This window comes from Cebus imitator, unplaced genomic scaffold (assembly GCF_001604975.1).
Source record: "Cebus imitator isolate Cc_AM_T3 unplaced genomic scaffold, Cebus_imitator-1.0 Scaffold16, whole genome shotgun sequence".
Taxonomy (NCBI): Eukaryota; Metazoa; Chordata; class Mammalia; order Primates; family Cebidae; genus Cebus; species Cebus imitator.
In genome coordinates, this window is record NW_016107331.1 from 4,955,050 (window position 1) to 4,972,363 (window position 17,314).

Consider the following 17,314-nt stretch of genomic DNA (forward strand, 5'->3'; position numbering starts at 1 on the left):
TGTATTCCGTAATATAATGAGACATAAAATTGAAAGTACATACTACAAGTCAATCTCAGATCATGATATTTAATTGATAAATCTGGCCAATCCCTTCAACATTAAAAGTGGAGATGAATAAATTAAAAATACATCAACATGGAAGGTAGGTGATCCTGCTAAAATTTTTTTAATTGCATTTGTCTGCTTTTAAAAATTAATCTTACATTGAACTTATATTGAATTTTATATGTGAACTATTTTCTAGTACTTTTTTTTTTTTTTTTTTGGAGAGATGGGGTCTCAAACTCCTGGCCTCAAGCATTGCTTCTGCTGCCTTAGCCTCCCAAAAGTGCTGGGATTGTAGGCCTGAGCTATAACACTTGGCTTCTAGTCTTTCTATTTATAAGTAAGAGATATAATAGCATTTAGGGTGAGTGCTGGAAATTTCTGCAGTTTTTCCTGTAGCTATCTGACTCAGCATCAGCTGAAAATACCCTTGTATTATTTTAACATTTTCCTTTCACCTACTAAATAATGTCTCACTTTGGCTATGCCCTTAGCTGGTGATTCAGTTCTGTCTAAGATGCTGCCTAGGGATCTTAAGCAATGATTGAAAATGCAGGAAGTCTTCCCCTTAGAAAAGCCCTGCCTGGCCAGGTGCGGTGGCTTATGCCTGTAATCACAGCGCTTTGGGAGGCCAATGGGGGCAGATGACAAGTTCAGGAGATTGAGACCACCCTGGCTAACGTGGTGAAAACCTGTCTCTACTAAAATTACAAAAAATTAGTGGGGCATAGTGGCAGGCACCTGTAATCCCAGCTACTTGGGAGGCTGAGGCAGGAGAATCGTTTCAATCTGGGAGGTGGAGGTTATAGTGAGCCGAGAAGGCATCACTGCATTTCAGCCTGGGTGACAGAGTGAGACTCCATCTCAAAATAAAAATAAAAACCCTAGTTTTGATAACTTATATGCACAAACTATTGATTCACAACTTTTAGCCAGTTAAATTTAAATAAAGGGAGCTTCTAGGTCTTTTACCTTTTGTTTTTTAACCACAGCAAAATGTTTTGTTGTTTTATCTGCTTTACATTCTACTGAACTTACTTTTAATTATTATATTTCTTTTCACTTTTTAATACTTAATTTCAGTTTTTTTTCAAATGCAGAAGAATACTCTTATGAATTCTCTGAATAGCTTGCATTCTTAATGAGGAAGACAGACAGCCTTTTTGCTTCTAATTAGTTCTGTAAAGTCCTTTTATTATGCTTTGAAACAGATATCCTTTTTGGGTCTCAAATGGCACCTTTGCCCTAAAACACAGTCTTATGGAGGAAATGGATGGCACAGACCTTAAATCATTGCTTCTGGCAGTCACTGGGACTTCTGGCTAAGGATTTCTTCCCTCAGGAGCAATAAGCACCAACTCACAGATGGCTTAGGGTAAAGACTAGAGTATTGTTGCTTTCTAATTTCTAACCCTATTCAGTTCTTGGTAAATGAATTCATAAATTTAAGTTAATTTTCTGGCAGTGGCCAAGACTTCCATTTATCCCATAGCATGGGGTAAAAATAAAATCAGAAATCATCATAATTCTTTTGTAGATATATATCTAAATTAACCACATCATAAAATGTTTTACAAACTACAAATGTTCTAATGTAATTTCTATTTTATTTTGAGTTATTTAATGTGAAATATTTTTCTTATATTTTTTTCTTTCTTCAAGCCATGTCCAATTAATTTTTCCCTGGCCAAATATTTAATAAATCTACTGACTTAAAATGTCACCTTTTTCAAATACTGCTTATCATACAAACATGATACCTTGTATACTGTTTCATTTTCTCTTCTGATTTTTCTGGTACCAAGACCTCATAGTTTAACTTTTATGAATTTCTAATATATATTGTACTAGATAAACTTAGATGCCTTTTTTTAAATTAAAATATATCCCATTGAAACATGATGGGCTTGCTTCAATTATGTAGGTCAATTTGAAAATATCTTCTATCTTTATAGAATTATTTTATTTGTTCTGAAATATGTGTCTCTGCCTACTAGCTTGTTGAATGTCCTTTAATGAAATTTTGCAGATATCTCTTTTTCAGTTTGTCTCTGTCTCATATGCTTCTCATTATTTTTGTTCAAAATATTATGTTCTTTTGTTTCTGTTATGAATTATTTTTTTCCATTATGTTTCTAAGTGACGCTTTGATAAATTACAAAGCTGTTGTATTAAAGAATTTGTCACTTGTCTTACTCTGTTTTTTGTTGCTTAGAACAGAATACCTGAAACTGAGTAATTTATAAAGAAAAGGAATTCCTTTCTCACAGTTATAGAGGCTGAGTACTCCAATGTGAAGGGGCCACACCTGGTGAGAGCCTTCTTACTGGTGGGGAATTCCGACAGTTTCCAGTCTGCCTAGCGTATCCCATGACGAGGGGACTGCATGTTAACTCAGGTCTCTCTCTCGCTTCTTATAAAATCACCAGTCCCACTTCTATGATAACCCATTAATCTATCAATAGATTAATCCATTCATGAGGGCACAGCCCTAAAGACCCAGTCACCTGTTAAAGGCTCTACCTTTCAATACTGACACATTGGGAATTAAGTTTCAACATGAGTTTTGGAGTGGACAAACATTCAGATCATAGCATCTCACCCCATTTAATGTTCTTTAGTTTTACCAAATTTTCTGAGTCCTTGCTTTTTTTCTTGCAAATAATCATATATGCAAATAATGTGTGCTCTTTTGCTTTTCCCTAATCTATGTTTTACTTTCTTTTGTTAGTTGTATAATGTGGCAACTAGTTTTGCAATTAGTTGCATAATGTTGCAACTAATAAACTATTTTATTCGTTGCACTTATAAAACAAATCTAAGTAAATCTCCATGGTGTGGACTTCTGATGGTGTTCTTTCCAGACTACAATTCAGAGGTGTTCAAATGTAAGCAACCTATGGAAACACATCATATGCAGGCTTGTGTCTGGCTCCAGCAGAGCTCTCTTAAGTACTGAGCTGCAAAAGATTATACACTATATTTTATACTTGTGTATAAGCTTTTTAAAAAGAATGCTGAACCATTTTAAAAATTTTGTGATTAAAAGTTCTAACAAAAATGTTACTTTCCTGGTTGATTTTTGTCTCTTCTTTAGAAACAGGCAAAGTAGAAAAGAAAGGTAGAGGATGTAAATGCAGCAATGTCTTCCCAGGAAATAGAGCAAGAAGTGTTTCTCACTTAGACTAAGGACATCCAGATGGATAACTGCTGACTGAAGCTCAGAATACACACCTGGAATAGGAGAGATTGGAAAGCTGGGAATAATGGATGGCACATTTTTAGAAAGGGCTGGAAGTGGAACACAGCAGCCATCAGGAAGCCAAACACCTGGATGAAGTATTACAAGTAGAGACGTCAGGCTCCTTGACAATTGTACAATCAGGAGAGAACTTTTAAAAATGAGAAGTTGTGAGTATTGTGTCATTTTCATTTGCCTTTGGAAAATGTAAGATTTCATTTATTATTCTGTATTATTATTAAACAATATTCTACAAAATAGTTCTCTCAAGAATTTCTGCAAGCAGAAATGTTGGCTGTTTAGTACAATTTGTTGTACTAACCTTTATTATCAATATGTCAAGTAAAGTTTAATTATTTCATAGAAAAAGAGACAAGATGATGAGTATGGAGCTGCTTTCACTTTGACTTGAGCTACCTCACAAAAATTAGGACATCATAAGTAGTCTAAACATTATATCCTATTTTTCTACTGGGAACGTCACCTGATAATATTTTATCAATTAAAGCTCCTGATCAGTGTGTCTCTTTGGTCAGTTTAGCAGTGAATTTTCTCTTACCTTTGGCGTTAAACCCATGATAAGCCTCACCAGCTCCTCTGTTACCTTATACTGCTTTCCTCTTTGTGTATCCAGCTCTAAGTTTTCTCAGGCAGTTTGAGTTGATCCTTGCTCTCATTTAATCTCCAACTCACTAGTAATAAAACCTTATCATGAGACATTGAATCATTCACCTACTCTTTCATGCATTACAAAAATATCCATTTACCATATACTCTGTCTCAGGCATTATACAAAGTAGTTTTTTTTTAGCCAATAAATTCAAGGTCTGTGAAATGCTAAGATTTTTTTTTTTATTTATTTAATAGTGTTATTGTACAGCCTAGGCATTTCAGTAATTTCCTAGTCTTGACTAAATTCACCTGCATACAACCTTATACTCCGTATGCATACCAAAAATCCTGGTCTGCCAAGACTACACATTCACTTAACTAAGACTGTACATTCACTTACACCAAAAAAATATGGGAATCTATTTAGCTTTACACAACAGGGACAACAGAGTTTCATCAGGAAACCAGACCGGATCAATCTTGTTAAGCCTTCTCTGTGAACATCTGTCTTATCTATAATTTAAAATGAAAATGCTCACTAAATGCCTACTGTGCTCAGGCAAGCCACATACAGCACAGAAGTGGACCTAGTAGAATATAATAATGAATGGTGGCAAATTGGAATTTAAAGGGAACAGCAGCTACCTAACCACAAACTGTTGTCTTGTAGAAATATGGGACCAGCATGGTCGGATTTGTTTTTGAACCCCAAGATTTAACTCATAACTTCCCAATTTTTAATGTGCAGGTATAATTCAAATAAAGTATACATACTTGTAGTAATTGTATTTTTTACTTAAAAAGAACTTTCATTTGAATAATAGACTAAAATAAATTAAAAATTGATCTACAAGCCTATTATCTTTGTTTTCATATAACATAAAATAGAAAATGTATGTCAACATTTTAAGCTAATTTGAATAAGTAAGAATATTTTAAAAATAAGATAAGATAGTAACTAATTTCTCTGTCTACATGAAATGAACACAAAACTTCTGTATGTCGGAAAATCATAAAAGAATTAAATGGTAAACTCCAAAGCAGAAAGAATACTCCCCAGGGATAACTGACTCTCATACACCTCCAGTGAGACTGCTGATTGCATCCACCTTTCTAAGAAACAATTTGACAATATGTACCAAGAAGGATTAAAATAATATAGGCTTTGACCTAGTGAAATAATTTCTAAGAATTTATACTAATGAGATTGTTTGATATAGTTTCATATATGATTAAAATTTTAAATGGTTGATTATTCTAGAATATTTATTATATCAAATATTATTTCTCATTTATTACATCAAGTATTTGAAATAGGCTAATGTTCAGCATTAAAAATAATAAATAATCACAACCAATTCAATAGAAATAATTTTATATTCTTCATAACATGATGGTTTTCAATGCTTTTTAAGATGTAAGGCAAATGCTGATGTTTAACTTGGATTTTTAAAATATCTAATAAAATCACCTATAATCTACCACTGGTTTTAAATGATTGCTTACAGATTAGAATAAACCTATCAGGAACATTCCTGAATGCCTCTAAGCAGAGCACATAATTATGTATATATTACCTCTGTTGTTTTTCCCCTTCTTCCTTTTTTCATCCTCGTCTCCGTTTCTCATTATACACTAAGCAATGTATCATGGATATATCCATGGTTCATTACATATTTTAGTGTAATTTTAAATGAGTATGTAACATTTCTTTGTATTACAAATACAAACATAAGCATCTATTCCCTTATTGATTGTTTTTTAGGTCATCTACAGCTTTTTTATTGTTCTTCTTGATGATCTTCCCGTCATAGGCAATGCTGTAACAAACAGACTAGTAAGTATACCTGTATAAACTCCAGCAATTTTTTCTGTAATGTTTTCTAGTTGAGAGTTTACTGGACAAAAAGCGTACACATATTAAATTCTAATAGATATTCTTAGATCTGTAAAGTTAGTACGAAGTTAAATTTCTACGAGTAGTGTACTATAGTATGTGTTTTCCCCAGTACGTTATATGAGCAGAGTATTTTAAGTTATCCAAATATGATAGTCAAAATAAACCTCATTACTGTAGCTGTATTATCTTGACTACTATTGAGGTTAAACACCTTCTTTTCCTTTTTTACAATAACTTGCATCTTAAATGAATTTGCTGTCATCATGGTCCCCTGTAGCCTCAACCTCCTAGGCTCAAGTGATTTTCCCACTTCAGCTTCCCGAGTATCTGAGAGTACTGGCATGCACTACCATGTCTGGCTAATTTTTATATTTTTTTTTTATAGAGAGGAGGTTTTACCATGTTGCCCAGGCTCATCGTGAACTCTTGGGCTCAAGCTCTCTGCCCACCCCAGATTCTCAAAGTGCTGAGATTACAGGCATGAGCCATTGTGCCCAATCTGAATTATCTATTTACATTCTATGCCCATTTTTATTGTAATATTTGTTTTTATCTAATTTCATGCAAAGTTTTAATAAAGTCACAAAACAATATAAAGGATTCATATAATAGAAACCCATTTTCATTCATGTAAACCTCCTGTAACTCAAGGCTTATTTTTATACCAGTTATTTGACTCCAGCATCACTCAGACAGCATTTCTATATGTTCTGATAAGTCCACAGGTTTTCTCCTTTTTTTGACCTAAATTGTGATGAAGCAGGTGATAATCTGAGGCTTGCCTGCTATATTGTGAAAATCCCTCTGTGCTTGTAATAAAGGCTTCATCTCTACGACACCTAGAGTATGTGTCAAGAGTGGATAAAAGAAACTCTTTTATAAATGGAAAATACCATATTACACTAAATATTTGTGTGAATTTCTCATTTCTTTATTTTAATATAAAGTATACATTAAGGCTGCTAGAAAAAGAGTTTTTTGTTTGTTTTCAAAGATAAAGAAAAGCAATACACTTTTGAAATTAATAGACAGGAGGAAAAAAATAGCATATCCCAGATAGAATTGGGGTAGTATAGTGCTGATTATCTCTCTCTGTTTTATGATTTATGTTATGTGTGGTTGTTTAGGAACATAATTTTACTAATCTTTGGGATATTGTAGCCAAGGTAGCCTGCAGAGTTTTGCAGTTCATTTTATCTTATCTTTGATATGGATTTGTGGGCTCTTAGGGGCATCAGCTATACTATGAAAAGGTAGGTCCTCTTTGTTGCTCCGCTATTTGCTCCTTGTTTCCAATCATCAGCACATTTTATTGAGTTCCTATTTTGTTAAAGGCAAGACTCTAAGGAAAAGGCAAAGAATATTGGAATTACAATCTCCCCTTTAAAAGCTCAGAGTCTGTGCGGGAGTGGAAAGACTATAATATTTAAAGATAATTAAGATAATTTACTAAGACGTATTTCAACAATAACCATTGAGGATTTTGTTTTGGTTTTGTTACTTATTTGTTTACGTGTTTTTACCTGGAATACAATATGAATGTTTTAGTGCCCATAGATAAGAGAGGCGATAGGGCAGTGAATAACATGATATATGTGGCTATAATGTGGTTGTAGATATAGAATGTATATAGAAAAAATAAGAAGCATAAAACAAATTTTGAAAGACTCAGAAACAAATCTGTTACTGAAACTATTTGGTGAAGACTAAGCTATTGATATGTCAATAATTGATTTGACATATATCATTTTGCATTGGGCTCTTTAATTGCAGGTAGCCAAAAATTCAATTGGGAAATTGTTGTTTCCAAAAACTAAATGGGAAATTATTGTTTATGAAATTGAACACAGAGACCTTTCATGACCCAGACATCGCTGGATTCAGAGGATCAAAGATTGGCACAAGCTGTGACTTTTCTCCATCTCTTGGTTCTGTCTGCCCCTGTTTTGGCTCTAGTCAGACAAGCATGCCCCATTGTGGTGCAAAGAAAGCTACAGAAGTTTCAGCCTCCTATCATTCTGGGTTTTAGTATATACAGACGATATCTTTTAAAAATAAAGTTGAAAAAAAAGTCCCAATTCAATGCTTCAAATCAAGGAATGTGCTTGTCTCTGAGCCAACCTCTGTTGATGGGCAAATAGAACACACTGAATGGCTGAAGCCTGAGTCAAATATGTGCCCCTGAAATAGGGGATTTAACCAGCTCCACCAAAACAAGCAAATTGAAAGTGGGGTTTGCCACTCCTGAAAGGAAAATTTAAAATAACGAAATGGCTTGTGGATGATCTACAAGCAGTAGGCTTCATGTTATGAAGCAAGATAAATATCAATTAGGGGATTGTGGGGCTTCATCTTTAACATAAATTAATTATGTCTATGTTATGGGGTTAGAGGCAGTTTTTCTTTTTGCTTAGTTGCATTTTCTATTTGTAAAATAAAACATTTGTAGTTTAAAAATGAATAATAACAGAGGGAAAGAAAAAATTCTTTATTTTCCATTTCAACGTAAAAGACAATTTTAGTGACGTAAAAATAAATGTGTTAGCATAGTTTGAGTAATTTAGCTTTATTTTTTAAAAATACATGGAAAATATGGCACATCAGCCATAAAAAGAAAAAAATAGTGACCTGTGTGTGCATGCTTGTATATGTATGTGAATACACATACATTTACATATACGTTGTGTGTATACCACTCTCCCCCCATTTTTTTTCAGATTTTACATTATAGTTAGTGTTAACTAAATGCCAGCCTTTTTCCCAATTACAAAGCCACTGAATTACATAAAAAGTATAAAATGGAGCATAGCTGTTGTGCTTCAGAATATACATGAGCCAAAGGACCTTGCAGTTTTGGAGTAAGAAGAGAATTACAGTTCCAGCCTCAAAAGACCCTTGATCACACATCACTCATTTTGAAATATAACAGTTGAAGAAAGAAAAATAAGACTCTGAAAGGTTTATTGGAAGATATTGCTGATATCTTGCATAATAAAACCTACTATGTTTCCAAATATTTATAATAACTGACATAAAAATAAATACAACTATCTAAATCCAAATAACTTCTGATTTAAAAGGAAAATATAACTTAAAGAGGTACATGAGGAAATCACAGAATGTCAAATCTGGAATGTTTTAGTGATCATCTAGTTTAAATGTTATATTTTGTAAATATGACAAGCTGGATACCATGATGCAAAATGACTCACCTGAAGTCCTGCGGCTCATTGAGGGAAGATTCAAGACCAGATTGCCTGACCCACAGTCCTTTGCTTTTGTTGTTAAGCTACACTGCTAAAGCAACCACCAATGAGCCCAGTACTCCTTGTATTTTTGTCCCTTGTGGGTCTGGAGAAACAATGATTTGGCTTGTGCTGTCAAATAGTAGATACAGCCTTTGAGTCATGCAAACTACTTTATCCATGGTTTATTAACTATGTAACTTCGGACACATTAGTTAAGCTCTCTGAGCCTCACTTCCCTCATGTTTTAAATGTTTAATATTTTCACAAAAGTATTGTGAAACTTTATGTCAAAACATAAAGAGATCACATGTATGAAGAACCTAGTATATACCAGGCTCTAAGCAGTTGGCCTATTTCCAGTCATACCAGACTATCTTACACAGGAGTAAAACTGATCAACCTGTCAGCTTCTTCAGAATACTAATAAGGTAATTGCCTTCAGTATTCTTCTTCAGATGGCCCTTAAATTTTGTCTAGGATACAAGATGCTTGTTCTTAATTCTCCATTTACTGAATTTAGTCACCTCCTTTATTTTATTTAAGAAAATCTGATTTTTTATTACAATGGGAAGGAAGATTTCACATTGGGCAATTTGAAAATGAGATAACATAGATATTCTGTCAACCATGTTTTTGTCTAAATTTCCAGAATATGCATTTCATCTTTTTCACTCTAGAAGATAATGTACGTGGGCATTTCTTTTATTAGGTTTCATAATCATTTTTTTTTTTTTTTCTTGAGACAGAGTCTCACTCTGTCTCCCAGGCTGGATTGTGGTGGTGCAATCTCGGCTCACCACAACCTCACCTCCCGGATTCAACTGATTCTGTTGCCTCAGCCTCCCATGTAGCTGGGACTATAGGCATCTGCCACTGCATTCAGCTAATTTTTGCATTTTTAGTAGCGACAATGTTTTACCATGTTAGCCAGATGGGTCTGAAACTCCTGATCTCAAGTAATCTGCCCACCTTGGCCTTCCAAAATGCTGGGATTACAAATGTAAGCCACCATGCCCAGTCAGGTTTCCTAATCATTTAAATAAGCTTAATTTTTATTTGCTTCAAGATGGTTTATCTACAATGTATATTTTACTGTCTTTATTTAAAAATACATATAAAATAATAATAACATTCTACATATAGAGTTGATTATTATTAATATCTGGGAAGACATATTGATACTATTTCTTGAGATGAAGCTATTTTAAGATCTCCTTTTGAGCAGTAAAAGTTTAGCATATAACTGTAGTAACATCTCTCAGGCTCTAACCACCACCTCAAGGATGTATATCCCATTAGAATCCAGGAAATTTAAAACAACCTCAGAGATACCTTAAAAGTATAATGCTGAAAGCAAAATGCATTTTCAGCAGTCCAAGGAATTATAATGAAATTCCATCATCAGGGTTTGCAAAAACCACCAGAATAACCCCTTAGGACCAAGACTACCCATTTGGCATAGAAAGGGAAGTATTAAATGGGAAGAAAAAAGCTGTGGGTTCCATTGTGAATAGATCATTCTAGGAAGTGCTTAGATGGGAAATACTGAGTAGAAGTTACCAGGAAACAGATTTCAGCCTGTAAAATGAAGAACATTTAAATATTCAGAACTTTTTAGAGCTGCCAAGGAAATGGTAAATTCTTTGGCACACAGCTCTTCATGAAAAGATTGGTATATTTAAACATGCTCCATCATTTCCCTAAAATATGAAAAATTTTCTTATTCAATTTATTTTAAGGAAAAAAATGACAAAATATGGTATTAAAAGTGATCCTTAGATTGCAAGAACTTTGAAATCCTCTTACTATGATATTTAAAGTAATTTGCAACATTAAAATATACTGTTTAACATGTTTTTTTAAAAAATCAGCTATTGATTTAGTATTTGAAAATAAATAGCTTTAAGTTTGACTGTGCAATGATCTTTAAAATCAGGATTTTTGTAAATATTAACCTGATATTGTGTTAAAATTAAAATAACAGTTACTTTCTAAATTTAAATCAATTAAAGCAATTATAAGATTTTAACTAATTTCCTAGGTTTTTCAAACTGATTTCTTAATTTTAACTAATGATATTAGCCTTAACTGATTTCTTAAATTAGTTGCAAGCCCAATAAATCTAATTCCAGTCTTTATGTATATCTTTGTGTGTTGAGCACATATATGCATGCAGGTGTGTTTTACAGTTGGATATTGAATAAATATAAGAAATTCTCAATAGATATCACTGGATTTAGAGAAGGAAAAGTAATAAAACAGAATCTCTTTAATATTACATATTAAATCTTTAATATGCATACATATTTAACTGTTATTTCTAAAGAAATTCTGTCAATTAAAATAATGGTTTAAAAATTGTAAAATAATAAAAACAATAATTAAATTGATACCTATTTGTTAAAATCTTTACATGTGTTGCTTATAAGATATATTTCTTGTTTCTTGTTATTAAATAAAGAGGTGAGAAGTCAGCAGTGGATTTTGAAAGGAAATTAACTTTCCTGTAAGATAGCATACTGAGAGCCTAGATCAAATTGTTATAGTGCTTGAAATGTTTAAACTTGGATGATTAATGTAAGTTCTCTGGGCTTCAGTATCCTCATTTTTAAAACAAGTACCTTCAACCTTCAAATGAAATTATAAGCTAACAACAAACATAAAAAAAGCAAAACAACTGAAAATCTTACAATAAACACAAAAGTCTATTATATTTTTTATACCAATTCAACTTATACTATATGTGTCACAACCAAACAGCAAAAAAGCCTCCTATATTTATTATGTCAATTCAATTCATCCCGTGTGTCTAGTGTCTTGGTGTGGAGGATGCTGTGATTTTAAAAAGATAACAACAAAAAATGAATGACAATGAAGAAACAGCCAGCTTCCTGACCTCGTAAAGCTTTCCTTTATTGAGTTCCCTGACTTAATTTTATCTATCTATTTATTTATTTATTTATTTTTGAGACTGAGTTTCACTTTTGTTGCCCAGGCTGGAGTGCAATGGCGTGATCTCGGCTTACCACAACCTCTACCTCCCAAGTTCAAGCAACTGTCCTGTCTCAGCCTCCCAAGTAACTGGGGTTATAGGCATGCGCCACCACACCTGGCTAATTTTGTATTTTTACTGGATATCATGTTGGTCAGGCTGGTCTTAAAACCCCAACCTCAGGTGATCTGCCTGCCTTGGCCTCCCAAAGTGTTGGGATTATAGGCATGAGCCACTGTGCTTGGCCCTCTGACTTAATTTTATAGTGGCTTTTTCCCAAAGATAAATAACTGGATGTCAATGTTTTAACTAATACATGCAATCTCTGTCCTTGAAAAACATTTTAGTTTGAAATGTGTGCATTAAATCTATTTTTAACTTGATCTAAATATATATTCAAATCATATGAATTCATGGTCTTTATGCTCACAAAAGTTATTTTTGCAACTGGAAATAATAGTTATTCTATATTGTAGTAGAAAATTGTAATAATGTTCAACGATGAATGAGACCTTCTTGGGTTCACGACTCTGCAATGTGACCTTGCTGATGCAACCGAAATGGAGTGAATTCTATTTCTTCACCTTCTTGTTCCTAAGATGATCTCTATTCTTCCTTTAGTGAACAGGATGTGACAGATGTGATGTTGTGTGAGTTCTGGAGTTTATTCACAAGAAGCCTTGGAGCTTCTCCTCTCTACATCATAGATCCCTGAGGCTACCGTGTTGGAATGAAGTTCAATCAAGCCTACATGAGGTTGACAGGAAAATAAAAATTCCCCAGCTGAGAAGTGGCACCAACTTCCGTGCATGTGGACCATCCAGCCCAGGCCCCCTTCAGCTGAGTACAGTCCTGTGGTGAGCCCAGGTGACCATCCAGCCTAGGCCCCCTTCAGCTGAGTACAGTCCCATGGTGAGCCCAGGCAAAACCAAAAGAGGAGTTACTCAATCAACCCAAGGATTTGGTTGAAATAGTAAATTATCATTGATTTAAGGCACCAAAACTTTGAGCAATTAGTTTTGTAGCATTAGGTGACTGATACATTTCCTTATTTTACTAGATCATATAATAGGGCACAAGAAGTTGCAGTCGTTGAAAATCAATCCAGAATTTATTGATTTTTAGAATGACACTATAAACATGTAACTCTACTGAGGTGCACAATGGCAAAAGTGAAAAAGACGCTATCCATCAGGAAAATGAAATGTGAACAGTTTTATGACTTGTTGAAAGTATATATTTAGTTGATATACTTGAATGAATAAAACATATAATGAAGTATTCCGTTATCTAAAACAATTGTGCAGGATGTCTACCAAAAAAAAGTAAATTTGAAGAGTGAAGGCAATTGTCCTTTTAAAACAGATAGTTCAAAACCTCCTTAATTAAGGAAAGAGAAGAGGCTTAGAATGAGTCAAGATTTCAATCAGAGTATATCGAATTAATCCTCTAATTCTTTGACAACTGGAATGTAAAGACTTAGGTTAAATCAGAGGCCTCCATACTGATACATTTTATAACTCCCCTTTTAGAAGATTTTAGGTCCTTAGATGATTGAATACAAGAAATGTGGATTCCTATTTGTTGTTTTCCATGCATTATACAAAACTGTTAATATTTAATCAATGTTTTATAGGTACATTGACTCCCACAATTTACTTCTTTCTGAAGCAAGTGTTCTCTTCTCAGGATATTAACAGAACATGATAGAATGACTTTCGCTTTCAATTTTCTAAACATTTTGATGGCTGCTCTTTGGAAGCATTTATTAGACTGAATATTTCTAGGGTCCAGATGCAATGTCATTTATCACTGTGTTTCTTAGGGCCAACATTTTGCAGTTCTATAGAAGGTAGTTTTTCAATAAATGTTGGTCTGTCGAATGAATGATTATAAGACAGTAGTTAAATCCAAATTTCTGTAATTCAGATTCTTGGTAGCTATATGATTCTGGACTAAAGTGATATGTCCTCTCCTATGTCTTTTCCATAGCATAACAACAACAAAAAAAAAATGTTGACACCCACACTTTGCCTAGGCAAAGTCTAATGTATTACGTGATTGTCTTTGTATAAAAATCATTGAAGAAGTTACTTTCAAAATGCATGTGCTCATTATGTTTATAAAAATTTTGACATACAAATATATTGTCAAAGAGGAATCAGTAGAAAAATGGCAGAAAATTGTGTCTAAAATTATAAGACTTACAATTGCAGTGGAAAAATTTTTGCAAACAGCCTGGAATGGTTTAAAAGGAAGCCAGATATTTTTCCACTACTGTGGCAGTTTCCATGGCCATGCTCACTGTCTCAGGGTTACTGAGCTGTTATTCCTCCTTTGCATAGTCCATGTGCCTAACTCCTTTGTCCTCAGGATCAGAGAACACAGAACAGAGAGAAAGAAAAACTTTACAGTATCCATTATCTTCCACTGTTCTTTGACTTTGAAATGATTTCTCCTCTGGATAAGTTTAAAATTTTTTTTTCAGAGTATATTGATTTTCAAAAGTACTTTGTGGTTTCCTTGTAGAAAATGCAGTTAGTACTAATAGCGTGCTTAAACTTTGCCTCTCATGTTACAGAAACAGACCATTTTTCCAGAAACAAAGACAAATATTTTTATTTTAGAATAGGCTCTCTTTTTTTCCCATGTTTATCTTTGGCTGGAGGCCTACCACTTTTTACATTTTATTATTTAAAATAAAGTACTCTATAAAATGAAAAACTAAAAATTAAAAAAGAATGATAATAGTAAAAATGAAAGTATAATAGATAATTGTAACAAAATATATAAAAATTATCGTTAAGTGTTTGGACACGGGCTAGTTGAAATATGCATTAAAAAGTCTTCAAGGCCAGATGCGGTGGCTCGTGCCGGTAATCCCAGCACTTTGGGAGGCTGAGGCAGGTGGATCACTTGAGGTGAGGAGTTTGAAATCAGCCTGATCAACCTGGCAAAACCCCCTCTCTACTAAAAACAAACAAAAAAAATTAGCTGGATGTGGTCCATCCCTGTAATATGAGCTACTCTGGAGGCTGAGGCAGGAGAATCGCTTGATCCTGGGAGGTGGAGGTTGCAGTGAGCCTGGACTACAGCATTGTACTCCTGCCTGGGTAGCAAGGAGCAAAATTCCACCTCAAAAAGAAAAAGAAAAAGTCTTCAATTATTGTATTGACTTTACCAATTTATGCTATTGCCAAATACCTAAAATATTTGTGTTATTAAATATTTTAGTAAAATTAAAATATATAGCAACCAAATAATAGATATGATTGAGTCTCCTGTTATATGATTAATTTTGTTTTTTGTTAGATATAGCATTTTTTACATAAGAAATCTCAGCACCGGGTATTGAAACGTATAAGGCAAAGCAAAGGCATTTTGAATTACCATTTTCTGGAGTAATGCTCTCCAAGATTCCTTAGTATGATGCTGTACCTGATCATACAGCATGTACTCCTTAATTGAACTGACTGCAGACTAATACAGAGGTAAAATTACGGTTGTTCCTTCTACTTCTTTTCCTGGGTAATTCTTTCTTAAAGTAATTAGATGGACTGAGCAAGGTTGGATTGCTTGTGGAGGGGAGAAGTCTGATTGGGGAAACCAAAGCTAAATCCAGGTAATAAAGGTGTTTGCACTGGGGACAGCATGCTTGCACTGAAATCTTTCAGAAAAAGAAAAAGTTCTTTGTACTGTACTTATAACTCTTCTATAAGTTTGAGATTGTTTCAAAATGAAGAAATAATATTGCAAAGAAATGTGTGCTTGCTTAATAACAGTATAATAAAAACCAATCAGATTTTTAAATTTCAAGTTATTACCTGGATTGTAGGTTGGATATACCCAATAAAACTTCTCATCAAAGTGATTTTTTTCAAAGTCTGTTATAAATTCTTGTTTAGATTCTGTGGAGATAACAGAAATCATTATTGATTGTGGATTTTTCTGTATCCTTGTGCAGTAAGATTGGTAAACAGTTCAAATAAATAACTACTGAACACCATAAACTATTAACTTTCAATATGTAAAACACAACTCAGAAGTCTTATTAGGCACAATCTTTTGGAAAAAAAATTCTAATCATAACCTTTGGCTTAGAAGTTTATTTCTTTTAGATAGTCTTATTTTCTCTAAAAGTCACTTTGTGTTTTGTATGCAGAAATAAAACAGAATAATTAAAGACTTAGGAGATGGCTTAAAGTAGATTCTTGTGGTATGAATTGTTGGTCTTCAGTGAAATGAATTACAAAAATGAGCATTTAGCATGGATAATCTTGTCTTGACTTTGAAGTATTACAGAAACAAAACCATAATACTTCTATATCAACATTTATTTGAGAGGATGTTATTCTCACAAGTAAACTCAACTCTATAATCTTTCTAAAAATGAGGCAGTTTCATAGGAGTCTGACCACTTATACTTTTGCTATGAACCTACTTATGGATTTTATGTTTTTCAGAGTTAAAATGGCTTTATGTATAATAGTAATTGGTAGAAAGTTTAGTAACTTATTTTTCAAAAGTGCTTTTAGCTTTATTATTTGCTCAAAGAAATTAACCTCAGACTAAAAAGAGATGAATTAAAATTTGTGCAAAACATATAATTGGCACTATGGATTTGAATAGCATTCATATATATGAGTGGAGTGTGGGAAGTTTTAAGGTGTTTTTTTTTTCATTTTCTGTAATTCCTTGCTTAGTAAGGTATGCTAGTGTTTCGTTTGTTTGTTTTAGCAAATATTAAATGCCTGTTCTCCACATTTACATAAGAGAGTACATTTTTCTATCCCAAAGATGCTGGGCTTGGCTATACAATCCCCTTCCCCTTCCCCTTCCCCTTCCTTCCTTCTTTCCTGTTAGGAAACTGGGGTCTTGCCCTGTCACCCAGGCTGTGAGGCACCATCACAGCCCACTGCAGCCTGGATCTTGCACACTCAAGTGATCCTCCTACCTCAGCCTCCCAAGTAGCCAGGACTACAGTCATGAACCACCATGCCTGGCTAATTTTTTTGTATTTGTAGAGATGAGCTCTCACTATGTTGCCTGGAACTCCTGGACTCAAGCAGTTTTCTCACATTGGCCTCGTAAAACTTGGGATTATGGCGTGAGCTGCCGTGCCCATCCACAACTTTCTTTTGTTAGTAGAATGTTAGTGGATGTGATGCAAGTAAAAGTTTGAAAAATGTTTGTGGGATTGGGCTTGCTCTCTTGTGATTCTACCTTTGCCATAAGAACATGCCTCAGACAGCTTATAGCCTGAGGACGATGAG